Genomic DNA, 21237 nt, shown 5'->3' with positions numbered 1-21237 from the left:
TGCGTCTGTTCTGTGGTCGATTTTCCGTTGCTGGACGAAAAACTCTAGCTAACAGAAAAAGGTCCATAAAAATTCCTCATGTCATCGACGGGATTTGAACTCAGGTCTTTTCCACCCGGAGTGGGGAGGACGGCGATTCTACCAACTGTGCTACTCATGAACGAGTGCGTTTCATAAACTAAACGGTGTGTTCTTTCAATGTTTCCTTTATGAAAGAACGCACCAGCATTACCTCGCTGCAAACCTGCAGTAAAATCGACAATATGGCTTCAGAAAGGGATCTTGTGCAGAGGATGCCCTCCAAACTCTTACAAAAGCCCCACTGCCACGGAGCGAAAGTGCTTGTTAGCAATCTCCATTGACTTCGCCGGGGCATTCGACGCCATTTGGTGGCCGAGTGTCCTGAGGCGTCTTCGGCAGCCTGCCAGTCCTTCGAAACTTTATCACTGCCTCAAAGATTACTTTCAAGATCGCAGAGTCGTTGTACGAACCAAATACAAAGAAATATCAAGTCACGTCTCCAAGTCTGCCCGAAAGGGTTCGTCTTAGCCTCTCTGTTTTGGACAGTTGTGCTGGATGAACTCCTAAATCTGGAAGTAGAGCACTCCACCATCCTATCATATGCCGGTGATGTCATTGTGCTGATTGAAGCAGACAGCAGAGAAGCAAGATCTACATCTGCTTTAACCCAAACCAGACGTGGTCGCATCTTCATAAATTGCAAATTTCACCCGAGAAAACGCAAGCCTTTCTGATTAAAGGACCCTGAGTCCCAGAATATCACCAACTGTACACCTTTATAACCAACCCATTAAACTGGTAAAGAAGCTCTTCGTTAGGTCTTCTACATGTCATCTCAAATATACCAGTGTTTCCAAACACATTGAAAATGCCCGTGTTAGAATCCTGCCAATTTATAACTGTAAAGATTCTTTATAATCTTTAATTCAATTTTTTGACCTTCAGCCGGTGAAGAGCAACAGTAGGTCATGTTTAAGAGACGAACTGTCGTCAGCATCAGTTATAAAGTCAGATGAAGGAAGTGCTGAAGACGTTAACTGTAACCGATCTATTGGAGTGCAGAAAGGACTAAATTTAAACTATGCTGTCACATCTGGTAGAAAAATCGATCGTTTCTGCAATTCTTTGTCGCCAGTCTGGTTAGAATAAGTGCTTTTGCTTGTGTGGCAAAACACTACAGCATCAGTAAATTTCTGTGATTGATTTATGGAAGCTGAAGGACAAATGTACACCAACTGTAGAATTCTCTTTGCGTTTGACATTTAGAGTTTTTATTTTTAACACTTTATTACAGTCGAATTTTTAATCGGTTTTTGGTAGTTGGTGGGTAAGTTTGGCAAGAGATAATCTACTCTTGAGAAACGCGTGTTTGTGAGAACTGTTAAGCTTAATGCTGGTACACAACACGGAACTCCTAAAGTTTAATTTCAGTAAAGTCAAAAACATCTGTACGAATTTCTCTTTAAGCTGTATCCTGAAAGTCCTTGAAATTAAGCTCAAACTGAAGAGATTCGGTGAAAAACGGATTATATCTTAACTAAGTTATATATTAACTATGGATTGTAACTAAATATAATGAGCTACTGTATAGAATTAAATATCTTCGTTTATTATGCACAATGAAACGTAATGATTGATTTCGAATCAACGAATTTATTCCAATTAGAATGGTACAGAGAGGTGCCAGATATACAGCAAATCAAAGCTATACAGCCTACCATGACAGTTTTGTACACGCACATGTGTGGCTGTCGTGGCTAGCACAGTTAGTAGAATTGCCGTTCTCCTCACACAGGTTGGAAAAGACCTGAGATCGATTCTCGTCGATGACGTGAGGAATTTTTATGGGCCTTTTTCACAACGTGGCTGAGTTAGGTGGTTTCTGGCGAGGGGTAGTGTGGTTTTTCTCCTGGAAACCCGGGTTTTCGTCCAGCAAACAGAAAATCGACCACAGAACACAAGCAATTTACAGACATATTATATATGGAGCAATATGGCTTTAGTTGCCGATGCTCCAAAAAATCCTATAACAACAACAGCACAAGTGTGCCTGTGGGTACATTTAAGGAGATGATCGTTTTTGGTTTAAGCATTTGAACTACAGTAGTATAAAGTTAGGGATATTCTGCATCCCAGTAATTAGTACTGTTCAAATATTTAATTAGCACTTGTAGTATCAACTCTTGTTATATAAAAAAAAAACTTATGTACTACAAGCCCATATGCATGCCTGGAATTTTTAAAAACACTAGACATGTTGTCTTGCAAGATAAAATTACTTTAGATGGCGGCATCTACTTAACTTGTACTACAATGAATATGCTACTTTTAACTTTCATCCACGCGGGTGATAATCACTGTGATAATCAGTGGTGATAATCACTGTCCATCCACATCGGGTGAAAAGCCTCAGTTAGAATATTTATAAGCGATTTTCAACGTGACCGTATTAATCGGTCTCAGGCAAGGGTTACATAGTTTTCGTCCAGCAAACTGACCAAAGAACAAATTCAATCACAGAGGAAGCAAGGTTACAAGGAACGAACTACCTTGGAGACCAAGAGGGATCTGATCTATGGCAAAGATAAAATTGAAATTACTCCATGACAGTACACCTGTTCATCGTGTGAAAATAATTTCTAAATGCTTTTCCAACTGTCCTACATCAGCTCTACTCTCTGACCTTGTACCATGTAACTTTCATTATTTTTTTTCCAAAATTAAAAATTAAAATTACGACTAACGCAATCAAGGAACTTTCAAGAAAGGACTTCGAAGAAGCTTTTGCCCTTGTGGATAGCACATTGGTATAATCACCGTTCTTCCCCACACCGAGTGGAAGAGCCTGAGCTCAAATTCCGTTGATGACGTGGACCTTTCTCACAACGTGGCTGAATTGATCGGTCTCAGGCGATGGTAGCATGGTTTTTCTTCCAGAAACTCGAATTTTTCGTCCACATCGACCACAGAACGAACAAAATTTATAGGCATTATAAACGGCGCAATACGGCCTTAGTAGCTGATGCGCCAGAAACCCCACTATAACAACTGTTTTGAAAAATTCGATGCGTGATTATGTGGAAGTGTTATATTTAATTAAATAGAAATTTAGTCCAGGAACTTTTTGATTCTACCTTCAAAAAAAAATTGTTATAAGTGTCATGAAATAAACGATGTAATGGCAACATAACTGAACAGCGCTGGCTAAAAACTGAATTCAGAAATTTCTCAAATTGTTTAAAATGCAAACAAATTTTAAATTAGAATTTTAAATACTTAGGAGGAAGCCTCTTAGTGTCCCTATACTTTTGGCAACATAACGTAAATATAATTCAAAACCGTCATATTTTATTATTGTTATATCAATGCATGAATGCTTAGAGCAAAGTAAATGGAAATATCTGTTGCTGACGTGTCTGAAATTGAAATATCTCTTCAAGGGAAACAGCGGAGATGCGATGATTCCTAAGGAGGGAAAAAAGAAAAGAAAAGAAAAGAAACGGAATCTTGTTTTCTGCCAGGAGTAAACTCTATTCAACAAGAAAAGTTCTGATACAAACCATCGACGTTCTTTCGAACGAAACATTTCTTCATCAGTTTACCTGTTCTATCGACTACTGCTGCTATAATGGATTTCAAAACTAATCCGCCGAATTTCTAAGAAAAAGGGAGGAAGAACAAGAGGAGAAAGAAAGAAAGGGAAACGCATCACGACAGCTTCTAACCTGGTTTCAGTATATCCTGTTTACGATTTCGTGAGTATAATCAGATTGTAAGGACACGGCAGTGGCGGAAGCAAATAAATTGGAGCCACACGTACAGGGTGATTATAAAGTCCTTTCGCATTTGTAAAAATTCTCGAAAACTATATGTTGTATCGAAAAGCGGTATCAGTACATGTGGGATTTTTTAACAGTAAAAAATTAGTTTAAAATTTGACACTAGGAAGCGCTCAAAGTGATAAATTTTGAAAAACACCAAGGTAAATTTTTCACCAATCTGTTGTCTAAAAAGACTCACATCTATTGATTAAAAAAATTTTCGATATGACCTACAGTTTTCGAGTTATTAATTTTTAAAAGTGGAAAAGGACTTGATTGTTGTAGTATGGTTTTAGGAGCATCAGCAACTAAGGCCATATTGCTCCGTGTATATTGTCTGTGATTGCGTGTGTTCTCCGGTCGATTTTCTGTTTGCTGGATGAAAAACCCGAGTTTTAGGGAGGAAAAATCATGCTACCCTCGCCTGAGACCGACTAACTCAGCCACGATGTAAAAAACGCCCATAAAAATTCCTCACGTCATCGACGGACTCGAACACAGGTCTTTTCCGCCCGGTGTGGGAGTGGAAAAGATCTGTGTTTTATATTTCGTTTTTATCTCTTCCCAATTTTTATTTTGAATCTTTCAAAGTGGGTTTCTCTTCCCCTTCCCTTAGATTGGTTGATGATTGAGAAACAATAATTCGTGAAGATTTCTTTTGCTCCGAACAATAGAAGTTTATCAAAGTAGAATCACTTTTTGACTTATGCATGTCAAATCACTTGAATCCTCTGAATAATCCATTTGAACTTTCACTTGAATCCTTCAAAGCATTTCACTTTACAGACAAAACTTTAACGAAATTTTAAATTCTGTTTTCTTTAGTATAATATTATTAAACTTACAAAATATTTTGACCTATGTGGTAACGTACAGTATTTTGCAAAGACAAATATACCGAACACTTAACATTAATTTCTTTGGGTTAGTCTTTACAACATGGTACCTCTGATCGATCGTTGTGAGTAGCATTGATTGACATATCTAGTGATTGTTGCTTTCCTCAAAGTGATTGGAAGCTCTAACCCTTCAGTATATGGTACCCATTTTAGTCAGTGTTTCCCATTGCGGCTGTTTTAAAATCAGAAAACGAGTTCGCGATTTTAAAACAGCAGCAAGGAGGGATAATCATCCGCCCCTTTGCTGCTGTTTTAAAATTGGGAACTCGTTTTCCGATTTTAAAACAGCGGAGTGGGGGGAATTCACTCTAAGGCTACTTAAAAAACACCCGGTGGGAGGGGCTAGGCAGGCCCGTGCCGAGTCATTTTAGTAACTGAGGCAAGAATGAAAAATTGCGCCCTACTGTTAATCATGGCAACCTTGGAAATTATTTAATCTTTCTTTTGGCACCCCTTTCAGCCTTTAATCTGAGGCAAGATCTCGTTCGCCTCGCCCTCGGCACGCCTCTGGTGTACCAGATTGTAAAGACTAACTCTTATTTGTTGTAAAAATTGCTGCTTCGTTTAATGTTCTTGTTTATACTCCTGCACGCTGGCCAGGTCAGAAGAGTTTACAATAATCGTATTTAGCAGTCAGGGGCTTGAACCTCGGTCCACTCAAAGGGCGCGTGCTACTGTACTCTGGCACCTGACCACTCGGCTACGTCAGGCCTAAAATAAAATCTTTGAACAGTTGGCATTCGAAAGGAATGGGAATTAAAATTATGACGCCCAACGTGGGGCTCGAACCCACGACCCCGAGATTAAGAGTCTCGTGCTCTACCGACTGAGCTAGCCGGGCACAGATTTACTTTAACCCTAATTCATACAAATCTATACGTCACATGCGCGCCATGTTGTTCTGATATGTAAAAATCGGTGGTTTTAAATAGCGTGGTCTGGCCGTGTGTCTGACCACTCTTATTTAATCGACTTAGGTCAGGCAAAATAACTAGCTATTAATGCAGACCCAAATCTTACCAAACAGATAACGAAAATTGTCGATTCTTCAATTTTCACAGAAGAATTGCGAATTTTCCTCTGCCTCTGGTAAAAATTGATAAAAATTGGTGATTTTTTTCTCTATCTGTCGTTATTGATGAAAATGCACGATTTTTTCTATCTACCTGGGGTTTTTTGGTGAGAATTAATTTTTCTACCTGGGTATTTTTGGTGAAAATTAATTTTTCCTGCCTATGTTTATTGGTGAAAATTGCTGATTTTTCTCTACTCCTCAGTTATTGTTTGAAAATTGATTTCTATACTTTTAGAATATTTGTGAAAATTGATTTTTCTACCTGTGTGAAAACTGGTCATTCTCCTCTTAATTTGTGATTTTCCGTGTGTGTATGATACTCGAGTACTGCCTTATTAATTAAACCAAAGCAGGCTGTTTATCACCTCCAAAGAAAATGGAATTACATTTCCGAATAATAGAGAAAGCAAAAGTGAATCCTAGTGATCCTGTTCTATCAAGAAATTATTGTTTGAAGGTCCCCAACGATTCTCTAGAGCAACAGAGAAATAAAGTAAATACTTCAGAGGTCGCTACTGTGTGTCCATGTCACTAAACTCCTATCATCTATTACTGTCTCACACGTTTTCTTTCCCTTCGACCTTAACAAAATATTCCATTATAAGTGGCTGAAAAATCGATACCGCAGTAATTTATCTTGCTGTCATAGACGCAAGCGTTTGCAGAAAGTTCGAAGCTAGTACATGACTGGAGACAATACTGTTTCGAAATGACGTTAACCAAGGAGAAATAGCGTGATAGCCCAGCGACAGAACGTTATACTACTTACTAGTTGATAAATTAACATTCTACGCAGCTGTGGGTTAATTGGTTAAGTGTACATGTTGAACATGATGATTTGATTAAGGTGAATATTGACCAAGTACTTATTACGTTAATATTTTAAGTGCGTATATCGAAGAGATAATCTCGACTAGTATCACTTGACTCGCAGTTTGACATAACTAACTATTGACCACTTTAATCTTTGGTTGTCATGGCAACGCATTTGTCCATTTTAGGAAATGGTTTAGAGCTATTTGCGTTTGCGAATGATAACTGCCATTATTCTCAGCCAGTGACAGCTATTACATCTGTAACGGACTTCATTACATCTCTGATGCTATCTTTCAAAATTGAAGACTGTAAAAGTTAAGACTACTGTTGTTTACAGAAAAGTCTGTTGCATATTACCATGCTAAAATTCCTCCCCCCTCATGTAAATTCTAATTGGGTACAAATTGTTTTATACACGCATCCAATGCAATTTGATTGTACCTAATATTGAGGTATATTTTTCAAAATGTATCCACATGTTAAGCAAATCACTAAGAACTGATTTACTTCCAGATGCCCCCGTGGCAAGCACTGTTGGTAGAATAGCCCTCCTCCCTACATCGGTTGCAAAAGAACCGAGTTCGAGTCCCGTCGATGACGTGAGGAATTTTATGGGCCTTTTTCACAACTTGGCTGAGTTAGTCGGTCTCGGGCGAGTGTGGCATGTTTTATTCTCTCCCGGAAAACGTCGAGTTTTTCGTACAGCAAACAGAAAATCGACTACAGGACACAAGCAGTTTACAGACAGTATATACGGAGCACGGAGCAATATGGCCTTAGTCGCTGATGCTCCTAAACCCTACTACAATAATAACAACACTACCAATAAACTGACCTTCTCCCAAAAGAGAAGTACAATGCAATGTGATTTATTCGTAACGGTTTTTGCGATCAAAGGCTTTTGATCGTGTGTGGCTTAAAGGTCTTCTAAACGAGCTTCGATCTTATGGTTTGCCAACTGTTTTTTGATAATTGGGTATCCAGTTTTCTCTCTGACCGCTCACTGCGGGTGTTGGTAGATGGCTATCTGTCTGTCTTTTAATTTTTCCACTAATGCTGGTGTTCCCCAGGTGCTGTTCTTTCTCCCACTCTTTTCCTCTTGTATATTAATGACCTTCTTCCATTGGTCGGAAATCCTATCCATAGTTTTGCTGATGATAGCACATTGCATTCCACCTTACAGTTTGAGAAACCTTGCTCTGCTCAATCAGCTTCAACTTCTCGAATATTTACCACCAATTCCTTAGATGCTGATCTCTAGATAATTCTCCAGCGGCGAAAAGATAACTTAGTTCATTTCAATCCTTCTAAAATTCAGCGCAGTCTTCTATCTCGCATATAAGATTCTTCTGCTCCTATGCGTATCTTTAATGACACTCTGATTTCTAGGCAAGATCGTATACTCTCTTGGGGATTACCCTGGCTTATAATCTCCCTTGAGATAAAGTACATTGCAAATATTGCTTCCTCTACATCTAAAAAAACGGGATTTTCTCTTTTGCTCTCAGCGTTACTTTTCTTCAAAACAGCTGTTCACTCTGTACAAATTGCAAATCCGCCCTAACATGGAATATTGTTCCCATATCTGGGGCGGTGCTCCCAAAACCTCTCTCAGGCTTCTAGATTCCATTCAGAAGAGGGCAGTCTCTCCAATCTTTATCTCTTAAACGTTCTGTTTCTGCTGCATGCCTTTTCTATAGATACTTCCATGAGCGCTGTTCTTCTGAATTGGCTTCTATAATTCCCGCTCTCTCTTCCAAAGCAGTCTGAACACGTGCCGCAACCAGTCAACATCCTTTTACTGTCCAGTTAAAAACTCACAGAATCAACTTTTTTCCCCCTCATTTATTCATTCAACTGCCGTTTTCTGGAACAACCTTTCTTCATACATATTTCCTGAAAATTACAATCTACATAAATTCAATTCTAATGTCAACAAATATCTTCTTTCATTTCCTTCGGTTCTCCCTCGAGCAATAGCACTCCTGCTACTTTGTGCCCGTTGCTTTGCTGCTCTGGTCTTGAGCAACTACGTGATCAGAACCTTCGAGGTACTTAATTATCACAATTAAAACCCTACTGTCCCACTTCATTATTAGTTACACGTACGATATTCGCGGAAAAACACCGATACATTAGCTCTACGAACAATCAGTCTTAACTCACAAAATCGATACTGAATAAAGGTTCGTATTGTTTTGGCCAGTGTGTAGAAAAATAACAAATGTTTCATTTACTTACCTCGTAAGATGTAAAAAGGAGTGTTTAAATGTTTTTTTTTCTGTACTACCATTATTATTTTGTCTGTGCGGTTTATTTACCTTCATTAAAATCTTAGACAAGCCATTGGAATTTTAAAGTAAAACTTCGATGTTGTTGTTTCTACTATCCTTCTGTTCAGAACACTGAAAATAGAAGTGGCTGTTGATGGTAACAGGAAAGCAAGCCTGAAGATAAATGAAGAATCGATATTTCACGAGGTCCAAGTCTACGAGCTCTTTGTTTATTTGAGCCTGTAAGCTCTGTCTCACTACTTTCCTAGAGACTTTCTTATCTTCTGAAACTAGCTAAAGTTTTATTTGCTACTGAGACATTATAATCTTCTTCCCGTCTTATTTGTGCGGCTAATGAGTCTGGTTAATGATATTAAAACCTCTACGTTTAAACCTATTTTACCGAGACAACTTTATCTAGCACAAGTTACTCACCTGTAATAAATGAAGAAGTATGATCAAGTTTAAGTATCTCATAGATAGAAAAAATTGAGAGAAAGAAAGTGATATGACTTAATGGAATATGGGCTATTTGATAGTCGTCAGATGATATAGAAAAATATATAGAATATATAAATGTTAATGCAGAGATCGTTCTTTTAGATCAAGTATTTATTTACAAGATCAACTCTTCCTGGAATTTATTCAAACTTCACTTCCACAACAACGGGTGGAACCTTTGTCCAGCAATCAACCACCCGTTGGCTGAAGGCTAAATTCTGCACATCTATTTCAATTCCTCAGTTTGAATTTATGCCTCGTCATGTGTGTAGTCTGAGCAACAGGAAGAATCCTATCAGCAGTGAGTGTGCTCAAGCCAATAAAAGCTTTAAACACCTCGTTAGCCATTTTATGAAAAAAGCGCCTATAAAAATTCCTCGCGTCATTGACGGGATACGAACCCGGGTTCCTTTTCTGTGGGGGGGATGGTGCTTATATGCCACCCAAAGGCTATTTCAGTATTCGACAACCCGCTTTCCATAAGTGAACTTCATGTGATCCAGTCTTCTGTTGTTGCCTGAGATTTTATATTTCTATCCTCCTCGTTCTTATCTCCTCTTCGAAGGGGAAGAAGGACTTTCCTCATTCATAGCTCAGTCATTTCCTCCTTTCCCCCTAAGATGTCTAGTTGTCAAACTGTGCAGTCTACATCTTCTAAGCTGTTCTTCACATAGGTTCGGTCTCCATACCTGAATACAGTACACCAAATGCGGAATTCCAAGTGTATTCCAAATGCGCTCTGATCATGAATAATATAATTTTTTTATGATGCTACATGCTGTCAGGTAATCAGTCCAGTACCAGGAAAAAAAACGTTTTCCCCAATATGTTCCTGACGACATAAGTTCCCCAAATGCCTCTTGATATTTTAAGGAGTCCTTATGTGCTGTAATGTAATAACTAGATCGTACGTATAGCTTAGCTTAATTTTCAGCACTCACCTCATAGTAATCCGCTTAGCTGGTGGAGGGTTTTATCACATATATAGTGGTTATAGGATTCTAATACTTTACAGGGATTATGGGTTTTAAAATTAAGTTATGGGCTGTAGAAAAATTTTTAAGAAAGGAAAGTGCACCTTCCAATACGCAATAACATTCTCCCACACATATTTGGAATAGTCAAACTCCATAAACAAGATTACCCTTTAAGGCCCATCGTTTCTTATAAACAGTCCGCCTATGCTAACCTATCCATATTCCTGGTCAAAATCATTTCACCTTTAATGAGATTTTCTCGGTTCAGGGTCCACAACACTAAACAAGCACACGAATACATAATCTCCATAACCATATCTGAAAACGATATTCTCGCGTCCTTCGACGTCGTCTCCCTATACACAAACGTACACATCGAATCCATGCTACTGGCCCTTAAAGATCTATTAATCAAAGACGACACATTAACAAAACGTACCGACTTAAACATTAATGATATTTTAGAACTCACATCACTGTTACTTGACGCCAAACAATTTAAATTCCAAAATAACGTCTACGAACAAATTTTTGGCCTTCCCATGGGCCTCGGCATCTCTGCCCCTTTATCCGAGATCTACCTCGCATCTATCGAAGAAAATATTCTCCAACCCTTTCCCCCAGGAATTAAACTATACATGAGGTATGCAGATGACGTCCTCTTAATAGGCAACAGAACCACCATCGATACTTTACTGAACACCTTTAACACAACACATGAAAGACTCAAATTCACCCTCGAAGTAGAAAACGATAATAAAATTAATTTTCTAAACCTCACTGTATACAAAATAAACACATCTTTAGGCACCAAAATATACGAAAAAACACACATACAGGTAAATTCTTACATTACCACTCACACCACCCTCTATACATCAAAAAAGCAGTTATATACAACCAGATATACAACGCTGTAAAATATAGCCACACACAAACAGACCTATCTATAGAATTACAATACATCACCAAAAAATTCATCGACAGAAAATACCCACCACAACTAATAAAAGAAACCATCACCAAAGTTCATAATAACACTAATAACCCAAACAAAATTATTAACCACGTGAACAAGAATAAGACACAAAAACCCCTTATCGCGCTCCCATATCATCAACAATACGCTAGAAGACTTCAACAGATTTTTAAAAATACAGATATAAAATTAATATTCACATCATATAACAAATTAAGTTCCAAATTCAATTCATACAAGACAACACACGAGTACGAGACAAGATTACAACAACATTATATATTTGATCAGATGCCAATCAGATTGCCAAGCATACATAGGTAGTACAACAGCAAAATTCGGGACATCAAAAATCGCGAACACGCGTGCGTACTACCACTTTAATAGCTTCAAAACTAACTCAGCAAGCACAGAACTAACACAACACGTCCAATCTCAAAATCACAACCCACTCATCAATTCAGCCATCACAGTAATTAAATTAAATTCTAGCTACAAAATCCTTGAAAACGAAGCCCTCGTTATTGAATGGTTTAAGCGCCATACATCACTCAACGTGTTAAACAAAAAGATTCTCGCCAATTTCTCCCCCATTTGGAATTTAGCACGTATCAAGTTTCCACGTGCACTGAAATGCATTTCGGGAACCCAACCCTTATATAAGACAAGCGCGCTCTCTTCCCCCCCCCCTCCACTATAGCTAACTGAAGACGAGGAAACTCGAAAGTCGCTCGTGCGCGATTATTAGCTTATATATTTCCCTTTTTTCTTTCTCTTAATTTAATTTTATTAGGCAACCATGGAAGGTGCACTTTCCTTTCTTAAAAATTTTTCTACAGCCCATAACTTAATTTTAAAACCCATAATCCCTGTAAAGTATTAGAATCCTATAACCACTATATATGTGATAAAACCCTCCACCAGCTAAGCGGATTACTATGAGGTGAGTGCTGAAAATTAAGCTAAGCTATACGTACGATCTAGTTCCCCAAATGCATAACCTTACATTTAGAAGCATTAAATTTTTGTTTGCCATTTTCGGATCTTGCTCTAGGAAAGTAAACAAAATCGTAAGGGTACTAGAGAACGGTGTTTGGATCAAAGATGAACTTTTGACGTTTGTCCGATGCGACTCGCGATGTTTCCATATGTTGTCCATCACAAATGATGGTGTTATTCAAGACTGCGATCGTAAACAAAGCGGTAAAACCGGCGAAACAACTGAGGTCAATGCAAGCAGTGAACGCTGTCTAGTAATAAAGATGTCCTAGTCTTGGGATATTTACGTCGGACTCTAATCATTTGCGGGTTTTTGCAGAGAGCAGATTTTAAAAAGGCTACCATAAAACATTATGCATTTCTGGTTACTGGACGATGGAGTTATTTGGGGGTGATCTGATCGATTACACGAAGTCCGAACTTTCTTTGGAGATTTCGAAAGTTTCTATAGGGGAGATTCATTTTGACCAGGATATAGCCTTTATCCACGGCACCTGCGATAGTAACATCTAACGACATAAAGCAGTGTGGCGCAGAGATATTGATATTGAAAAATATCAATTTCTCTGCCAGTATAACTGTTGGCTACCAAAGGTACAAAGTTATGGAAGTAAAAGAAAGCTTATGGAAACTTTTTTGAGTTTAATGCCAATTGTTCTGCATGAAGATTAGCGATTAATCGTTGTTCTCCCACACTGCGTGGAAAAGACCTGAGTTCAATTCCCATGGACGACGTGAGGAATTTTTCTGGGCTTTTTTCACAACGTGGCTGAGTTCGTTAGTCTCAAGAGAGGGTAACATGGTTTGTTTTACTCCAGAAACTTGAGTTTTTTGTCCAGAAAACAGGAAAATCGACCACAGAACACACGAAGTTTACAGAGTTTACAGGAATATATACTTAACTCGTTGATGTGCCTAAAGCCCTACAACAAACCAATCAAAAAACCAGAAAAGTCCGATTTTAATGAAAGTTGAATGGCTCGACAAATATTTTAAAGAGTCGAGTTCTTACGTGCGGACGGGCATGGTGAAGACGATAAAAATAAAACTATCATATTAGAGCTGTCCAAGATTTATCTTATCTGTGCATGTGTATTAATGTCCATAAATTGCGTGTTTTCTCTGGTAGATTCCTGTTTTTGTTAGAAGAAAAACCCGAGCTTCCGAAGGGGGGGGGGGCTTGTTGTCCACGCCTTAGACTGACTAACTCAGCCACAGAATGAAAAACAGCCCATAAAAATTCCTCGCATCATTAAACGGCAATCGAACCAGGGCATTTTCCAACCGGTTTGGGTAGGTTGGTGATTATACTCATCGTGCTTCCCGCGCTGACATCGTGAAGACAATAGGCGCATTATGTAAATATACTAATGCTCCTGAATGTGAGCACAAATACAGCCTAATGTATAATGGTTGACTAAAATGGAACTTAACAATAGGAAAGGAAAGTGGGTACAAAAGTGAAAAGTACAAAACTATAAACGTGAAGAAACATTGGTGTACCATTTACCATTGAATTATCTAATAATTTCATGGTAATAAAAAAAAGATAAAAGTAATAGGAAATACTCGTAATAAGAAAGCAGGAATAAGATTATTGTTTATGGGGAATATAGTTTTTCAAGAACATCAGTCACTTTGTGAAAAGTGTACAGCTATACACAAAAAATTAATCCAAAAAGTCAAAAAGGGTTTAATTCACAATGCAACTGCAATGTACGGCTCTGGAGAGAATGTGAGCAAGTATTAATGCCACTAAATTGAAATAGTATTGATTTATATATGATTGATGCGAGGTGTTAATTTAATTATGGTTCAGAGGAAAATTGCTTTGATCGATTAATGAAGACTCGATTCATGATACGTTGGTTACTAAGTCATAGCTTACAGAGGTATGCCTAAGCAATTTAGAAGGACGAGTAGCTTGTTGAATATGCATTTTATATTACTCACTAGTATCTCTGGAGTAAATACACCCACCACACATTTGGAATATGTAATTGTACCCAAAATTGGATCACTACATGTAGAATATCTCAACTGATGATATTTGAGATACTCTTCCGCTTTGTGTACTTTCATATTTATTATTTGTACATACAATATACACTGAGTGATCACTGAATTTTAGCCACCGACTTAATACCATTTTGGGCCATCGTTCGCGCGTATAACAGTCACTATTCGTCTAGCCATTGACTCCGTTAGACGTCTGAAGACGACCGTAGGGATCTGCAGGTGAGTTTGGAAGCCAATCAAGATGAATGATATCTTCACTGTTTTCTTCGAGCCATTCGTGCGCGCAGTGCGGGCCTGATGACACGGCGCAGTATCATCTTGGAAGATCCCGTTTCTGTCCGGGAAAAAAATGCAACATAGCAGTGTGCACATGGTATTCTAAGGACTGCAGTTAGGCTGTTCTACAGTCTGCGCGGGTAGCACAGTGCTATCATCACCGTCCTGCCCACACCGGGTGGGAAAGGCCCTGGTTCGAATCCCGATGATGCGAGGAACTTTTAAGGGCTTTTTTCATTCCGTGGCTGAGTTAGTCGGTCTCAGGCGTAGATATCAAGGTTTTTCGTCCAGAAAAGCAGACAAATCGACCAGAGAACACACGCAATTTGCAGACACAATACACATGGGTAGTTGAAAGTTACTTTCCAATTGACTCTAATATAATAGTTTTGTTAGTTTAGTTAGGAATGTTGTTCTCACCAGTGAAATGTTGGTCCATACACACCGGGGATCCTAGTTCTTGCCAGTAAAACATGCCCCATATTAAGCAACCACCGCCACTTGTCTGGATAATGATCATCATGCAAGATGGGTCCATGGACTCGTGTTGTTTGCCTCACACACGTATGTGTTCGGCATGGACCATTTGGACTCATCCAACAGCACACTCGCTTCAAATCCTCCAGTGTTAAACCAGCGTGTTGACACCATAGCATTCATCGTCGACGCGACGATGAGCAGCGGTGAGGAGAGTTATGGCTCTCTGGATTCAGACGAAACAGACGAGGAGAAGTGGTATTGGCAAGACTGGGAATTCGTTTATTTTCATAAATGAACAGACGAGAAGTGGTATTGGCAAGGCTGAGAATTGGGCATACTCTTATTACACACCTGATTTTGTTATTAGGAGATGATCTACCCCAGTGCACATCCTGTCACACCCAACTTACAGTCCGTCACTGTCTTGTAGACTGTCCTCTTTACTTATCCATCCGTCCTAGCACCTTTCAGTCATTCAGAAAATGAACGAAGCCCAGATTTTATCCCATTTTCTTGTAAATAATGAAAACATAGAACTCTTAATATACTTAAATCGTACTGGCGTATACGCATGTTTATAATTCAATTGTTAAAAGATATACGAAATAAACTATGAACTGACACAATTTGACCTTAGTAGCTCTTGTGTCATTAAAGTTAATACCAGCAACAACAACAACAACAATACAGGAGTTCTCTTTTATTTACTTCAGCCATTTGACTGTATTAATCAGTGAAATTTCCCAATTGAACTTTCCTTTCGAATTTATGGCGTCCTTTAATGTGCGAGTATAACATTAGCACTCATTAATTTCACAAATTTCCATACGAACCGATTTAATTAATGATAGCCTCTTTTTGTTTTATGGATTACCACTATTAGTAAGATTTAATGACGAAGGGGAAAATGATCTTGAGGTTTACAGCTTTTATCGAAAGGTGTTCACTATTACAGTTTTAGACAGCTCTTTCGAACCTGAATGCACAGCCATGAAGTTTAAAAGCGAAAGAAAAATATTTTCTAGTGGTCATTTATCTAGGTTCGCCAATAACCCACACATTATTTGATAAACATGAACAGCTGCTAGATTATTACAATTAATGGCACTAATATCATTATTCCATTGAAAACTTTAATTCATTGTCTGCAGTCAGACCTAAAGTCCATCAATCATTTTACCAGAAGGCGTTAATAACGTAATGGAAAAATGGCTTGGAGCAATTTTGTTCTCTTCCTACTAGAGATGATGGATTCTCGGAATTTAGTGTTTGTTAACTTGGCTATTAAAATTAATCCTTCCTGATGATTTAATAATTTATGATATCCTTTTATTAAATACAGTAAATTCTTCAAATATAATTTCAGTAAAATCGATCGGTCTTCAAATGCTCCTGCAGTTGAAGAAACAGAATGGCCTTACGTAGATTCTTACAGAATAAGGTGAAAGAATGAAACTTTGAGGTGTGCGGTTCCCCAGTTGTTATGTACAAATAAACCTTTGTTAGAACACATGCAACTTAGAGAGGACAAACTGAAGTTTCTTGACATAGTGTTGTCTTGGGTCCAATTCACATAGAAGAAACAAACACTTCTTTGGACATAAAGTAACACGGACTCCTAAAAAGAAAAATTACTAAATACGCTGAGTGGCCAATTTCCAAAGATGAGTATCCCGTTTCTGAGATAAGTATCTCAGAGATAAGTTTCTGAGAAGAGTTTCTGAGATAAGTTTCTCAGAAACTGCAACCCTACGGGTTTTCAAGTATGACAGTGTCTTGGGTGCACTGAGATTGGGCCAATAGCCAAATAACATCCAGCCAACAACAATCCTACGATCGTAAACAGCTCATTGATACGATAAGCCAAACACGAAAGGTACGAGAACCTGTAATTCGTATTAGAACCTGTAGTACTTAGTACCCTACGTGGTCTGAAGGTTGAGAAGATGAAAGAAGATACCTATTGACATTAGATTTGAATTTCTGTAGATTGAAATTTTCAGGAAATACATGTGAAGGAAGATTGTACCAGAAAACGGAAGTTGGAGGGTTAGATGAGGAGAAAAAAGTTGGAGCAGTGAGTTTGAAGTTGGACAGATGCTGACTGGTTGCCGCACGTGTTCGTACTGGTTTGCCAATTCAGAAGAACAGTGCCCATGAAGTATCTATGGAAAAAGCATGCAGGAGAAACGGAACGTACACTGCCTTACCATTAATATCCCGACACATTCCTTTAGACAAAAAAGGGACTTTTATTGTGTCATTTATTATTTTGTGCTGAAACCTTTTGCCTTCAATCTTCGCGGCGTACTCTCAACCAACTTTTTATAAATTTCAGGTGATATGTTCCTCCACTCGGCCTTTAACGCAGCCACCAGTTCGGCCTTGTTCTTTGGGCGATCTCGACGTGCACATACCCGATGATCCAATATATCCCAAAGATGCTCGATAGGGTTCAGATAAAACTGTGGGCTGACCAATCCAACTTTTCCCCACCAATGCCTTCAAACCACTCTGTTACGACCCGAGTAGTATGGCATGGCGCGTTGTCTTGCTGATAAAGGTATGAGCCTTCCCCGAAGTATTGCCATAATGTTGTAAGTGCATAATTTTCCAGGCTGTCTTGGTATTGCACAGCATTCATGGTTTTATCGATAACAACAATGGTCCCAAGCCAAACCATGAAAAGCAGCCCCATACTATAACACTTCCCCACCAAACTTCATTGTTGGGAGGACACAATCAGGAAGGAACTGTTCCCCTAGTATTCGTCACACAGAGGGATGGCCATCAGACTGGTAGAGTGTGAACCTCGACTCGCCTGTCCATAGGACTGTTTTCCACTGCTCCACAGTCCAGGATTCGTGCTCCTTACACCATATTAATCGGCGTCTAGCATTTGTTGAGGTGATCAATTCTGTTGAATGTGTCATCTTGCATGCCCACTTTTGCAATTGTCTCTTCGAAGCTTAATGTGCATATTTATAGCAGGTTCTGTGACGTGTTGCATGCATCCATAGAGGGGTGTCCGAATATTAATGGTAGGGCAGTGTATATGAGACAGAGTGTGTAGAGACTTTGTAAGAGAAGGGTAATTAATTAAACTGACTGCTCTATTTAAGTGGATGAAAAGCCTGAGGGAGGTTATGGGGAGTTCCCACACCCTCCAGATGTGGGAACAATATTCAATAGTAGGGTGGGCTTGAGATCTGTACAGAGTGAGTAGCTGTTTAGAAGAAAAGTAACGCCGAGAGCGGTAGAGAAAATCCAGTATTTTAGATTCAGAGGAAGCAATATTTGTGATGTACTTATTCCAAGAGAGATATAGAAGTCAGAGTAATCCCTAATAGAAATAAGTGATCATAGAAAATTGAGTGTCGTCGAAGATGAGCATAGGAGCAGAATAATCCTTTTTGCGAGGTATAAAGCAGAACTGAGTTTTAAAATAATTGAAATTAAGTTGTCTTTGTCTCACTGGAGAATTACCTGAAATCAGCATTTAAGGAATTGGTAGTGGATATTCGAGAAGATGATGCTATTTGTGCAGGGCAAGGTTTATCAAACTGGAAGGTATAATTAGGAAAGTAATATACAAGAGGAAAAGAGTGGCAGAAAGAACTGAACACCTGGGAACACCAGCATTAATGGGGAATGGTAGCTGAGAACCGAACTGGTTGCCTCCAGAAAAACAAAAGAAGGGTACGGTTACATTAGGTTCAGTTACATCACCACTGAACAATGGTGGATTATAAAATCGTTGCCTAGACTGTGCAATGTCGATTCCTGCTATTTCGCGCTGACGGAAGGGCCAGAATATCACAAAAATAATCTGAGACCATAAATCATCGTGCTGGGTGTTACAATGCAGCCTGGTGGTGGTAATGCAATGTGGAGAGCGTTTTCGCAGTGCACGTAGGGCACCTTAATACCAATGGAGCAATATTTGGATGCCACAGTTTATCTGGAATTTTTTTTAAAACAGGTGCATTTCGTCATGGATGCAGTATATTGGTCTGCGATTGGGTTCTTCCAACAGGATATGTCGCCATGTTGCAAAGCACTGGTTCCAAGGACATGAGATTGAATCTAGCCTACTGTGGTGGCCTTCCCAATCATCTGGTCTTTTCTTACTCCAATTATGCATGTGAGGATGAGATGGAACGAGCTATTTTGAGTAGACAATCAAAAATCAGATTTGTAAACTGTGGGAAGAGTTGAATTAACGTAGATCAGCATCCCTGTGGCACGCTTTCGACACCTCGTTGAGTTCATGCCACGAAAGGAATTCCGGTTATTTGGGAGATAAAGAGAAGGAACTACTCGCTGTTATGTAGGTGTACCTAATAAAGTGGCTAATCAGCATATGTTGTTTGAAAGGTTATTAATGCCAGCGTGCAGTCTGGAAATGAAATAGAAGAGAAAGGCAACTTTTACTTTTCTTAAATAGTGCATTACGTTAACACCGTTGTATTCTTAAATTTGATTGGTTATTTAAGATAAGAAGCTAAAGACAAATGACATCGTCTAGGATAATTTTGTTTGTAGCCTGTTTTAATTCCCTTCACGCCAAACTCCATCGCATTGCTGAGGAAACATCTCTACAGGGACACTTTGCAAATCCCGAGTTGATGATATGCTAATTAAATTAGGCTACAAATTTACCGAAACGATAGTTTACGTTGGGGAATTTATACTTGCGAATTTCAATGAAAATTTATGGAACTACAAAGTATTTTTCACAATAAAACCTTTCGATTATGACTTTGCTTTTATCTTTTAACCATTTATTCTATAACGTGCTTGGGGATTTGAGTGCGCGTGTCATTAGGAGATTGCTTAATGATTCATTTCAAAGGCAATTACAGTGAGGACACTGCTCTCCAAAACAGAATTAAAGAGGAAAGTTATGAAGAGTTCTCAGTCATTACCTTTTATTTTTTCCATATTTGCAGCATAGAATGCTTTATTATTAAATGATTTCAAGAAAAACTACAACACCATCAATAGTTATTAACTAAATATAATACAGAGGCAATATATTCATGGTATAATTTACGTGGGTTTATGGACAGGAATTATTTATGGGTCAATTCGAAACTGTTTTTCCTCTGTGAGGAACATACTTTGTTCAAATTGGAAGACAAAGACTATGCAGTTTACACAAATGCTGATTGACTACGAAGCAAACTTGAAGTGTGCCAATGATTATCTGTAATGGCCACAGCAGTCAGAACCAGTTGTTAATGTTCATAGGGTTAGCATAAATGACAAATTATAATGCCATTTCAGGATTTACTATTAGTTTCCAACTTTGTTTCTACAGCACTCAAATATATGAGAAAATAGTGAACAATATTGCATTGTATTGATAATTAGGTCGATATAATAGAAAATACTTGCATTAAATTTTCATGGCATTAGAATATACTTGAGTGGCAACTTTATTAGATACACCTATAGTTTTTATGAATGGGCAAGACGAAAGCGACTTTGAACATGGCATAGGAGTCGGCGTCTGATGCTCCGGTATGAGTATTTTGGAAATGCAACCCTGCTGGTGTTTTCAGATGCGACTGAGTCTCGTGTGTATGTGTCGAGATTCCAATAACCAAACAACTTCCGACCAACCGCATTCTTGTGGTCGGAAACAGTTCACTGCAAACAGGCTGACAATACTTATGCAAAGTAACAGAAAAACTAGTCAGTCGGTTGGTTGGTTGTAGGGTTTTAGGCACATCAGCAACTTAGGCCATATTGCGTCGCATTGATATTCCAGTAATTGCGTGTGTTCTGTGGTCCATTTGCTGTTTCCTGAACGAAAGTATCCACCCTCGCCCGAGACTGGCTAGTTGGTCAAATAACAACTCAGTATAACGGTGATAACCAAGGAGGCATTTTATAATGCACAACTCATCATACCTTGTCACGGATAGGGTATGGCATCTGACCAATGAACCGGGTTCCAATTTTATCAGCAAAAAACAAGAAGATACTGTTACAGTTGGCTCACGAATACCAAATACGGATAGTGGAAAATAAAATCGATGTATAAACTCGGACACAATACAAGCTGATAATTCGATGGTTTTAACTCAGTATGA

The 21237-nt window shown here is 38.7% G+C and overlaps 1 protein-coding gene and 1 non-coding gene across 2 annotated transcripts in view; both read right to left on the bottom strand.

Moving 5' to 3' along the window:
* The window catches only part of LOC150084984 (protein stum homolog), a 152574-nt gene that overhangs the window by 57268 nt on the left and 74069 nt on the right, over positions 1–21237 (bottom strand). The gene's annotated exons all lie outside the window — the stretch shown is intronic.
* TRNAK-CUU (transfer RNA lysine (anticodon CUU)) lies at positions 5510–5582 on the bottom strand. Its single transcript has one exon. It is a non-coding gene; the product is annotated as a tRNA-Lys (tRNA).

The sequence above is a fragment of the Mastigoproctus giganteus genome, chromosome 6 (genome assembly GCF_048544385.1).
Source record: "Mastigoproctus giganteus isolate SK-2022 chromosome 6, ASM4854438v1, whole genome shotgun sequence".
NCBI lineage: Eukaryota > Metazoa > Arthropoda > Arachnida > Uropygi > Thelyphonidae > Mastigoproctus > Mastigoproctus giganteus.
Note: the sequence above shows the minus strand (reverse complement) of the source record. Positions and strands in the feature narration are given on the sequence as shown.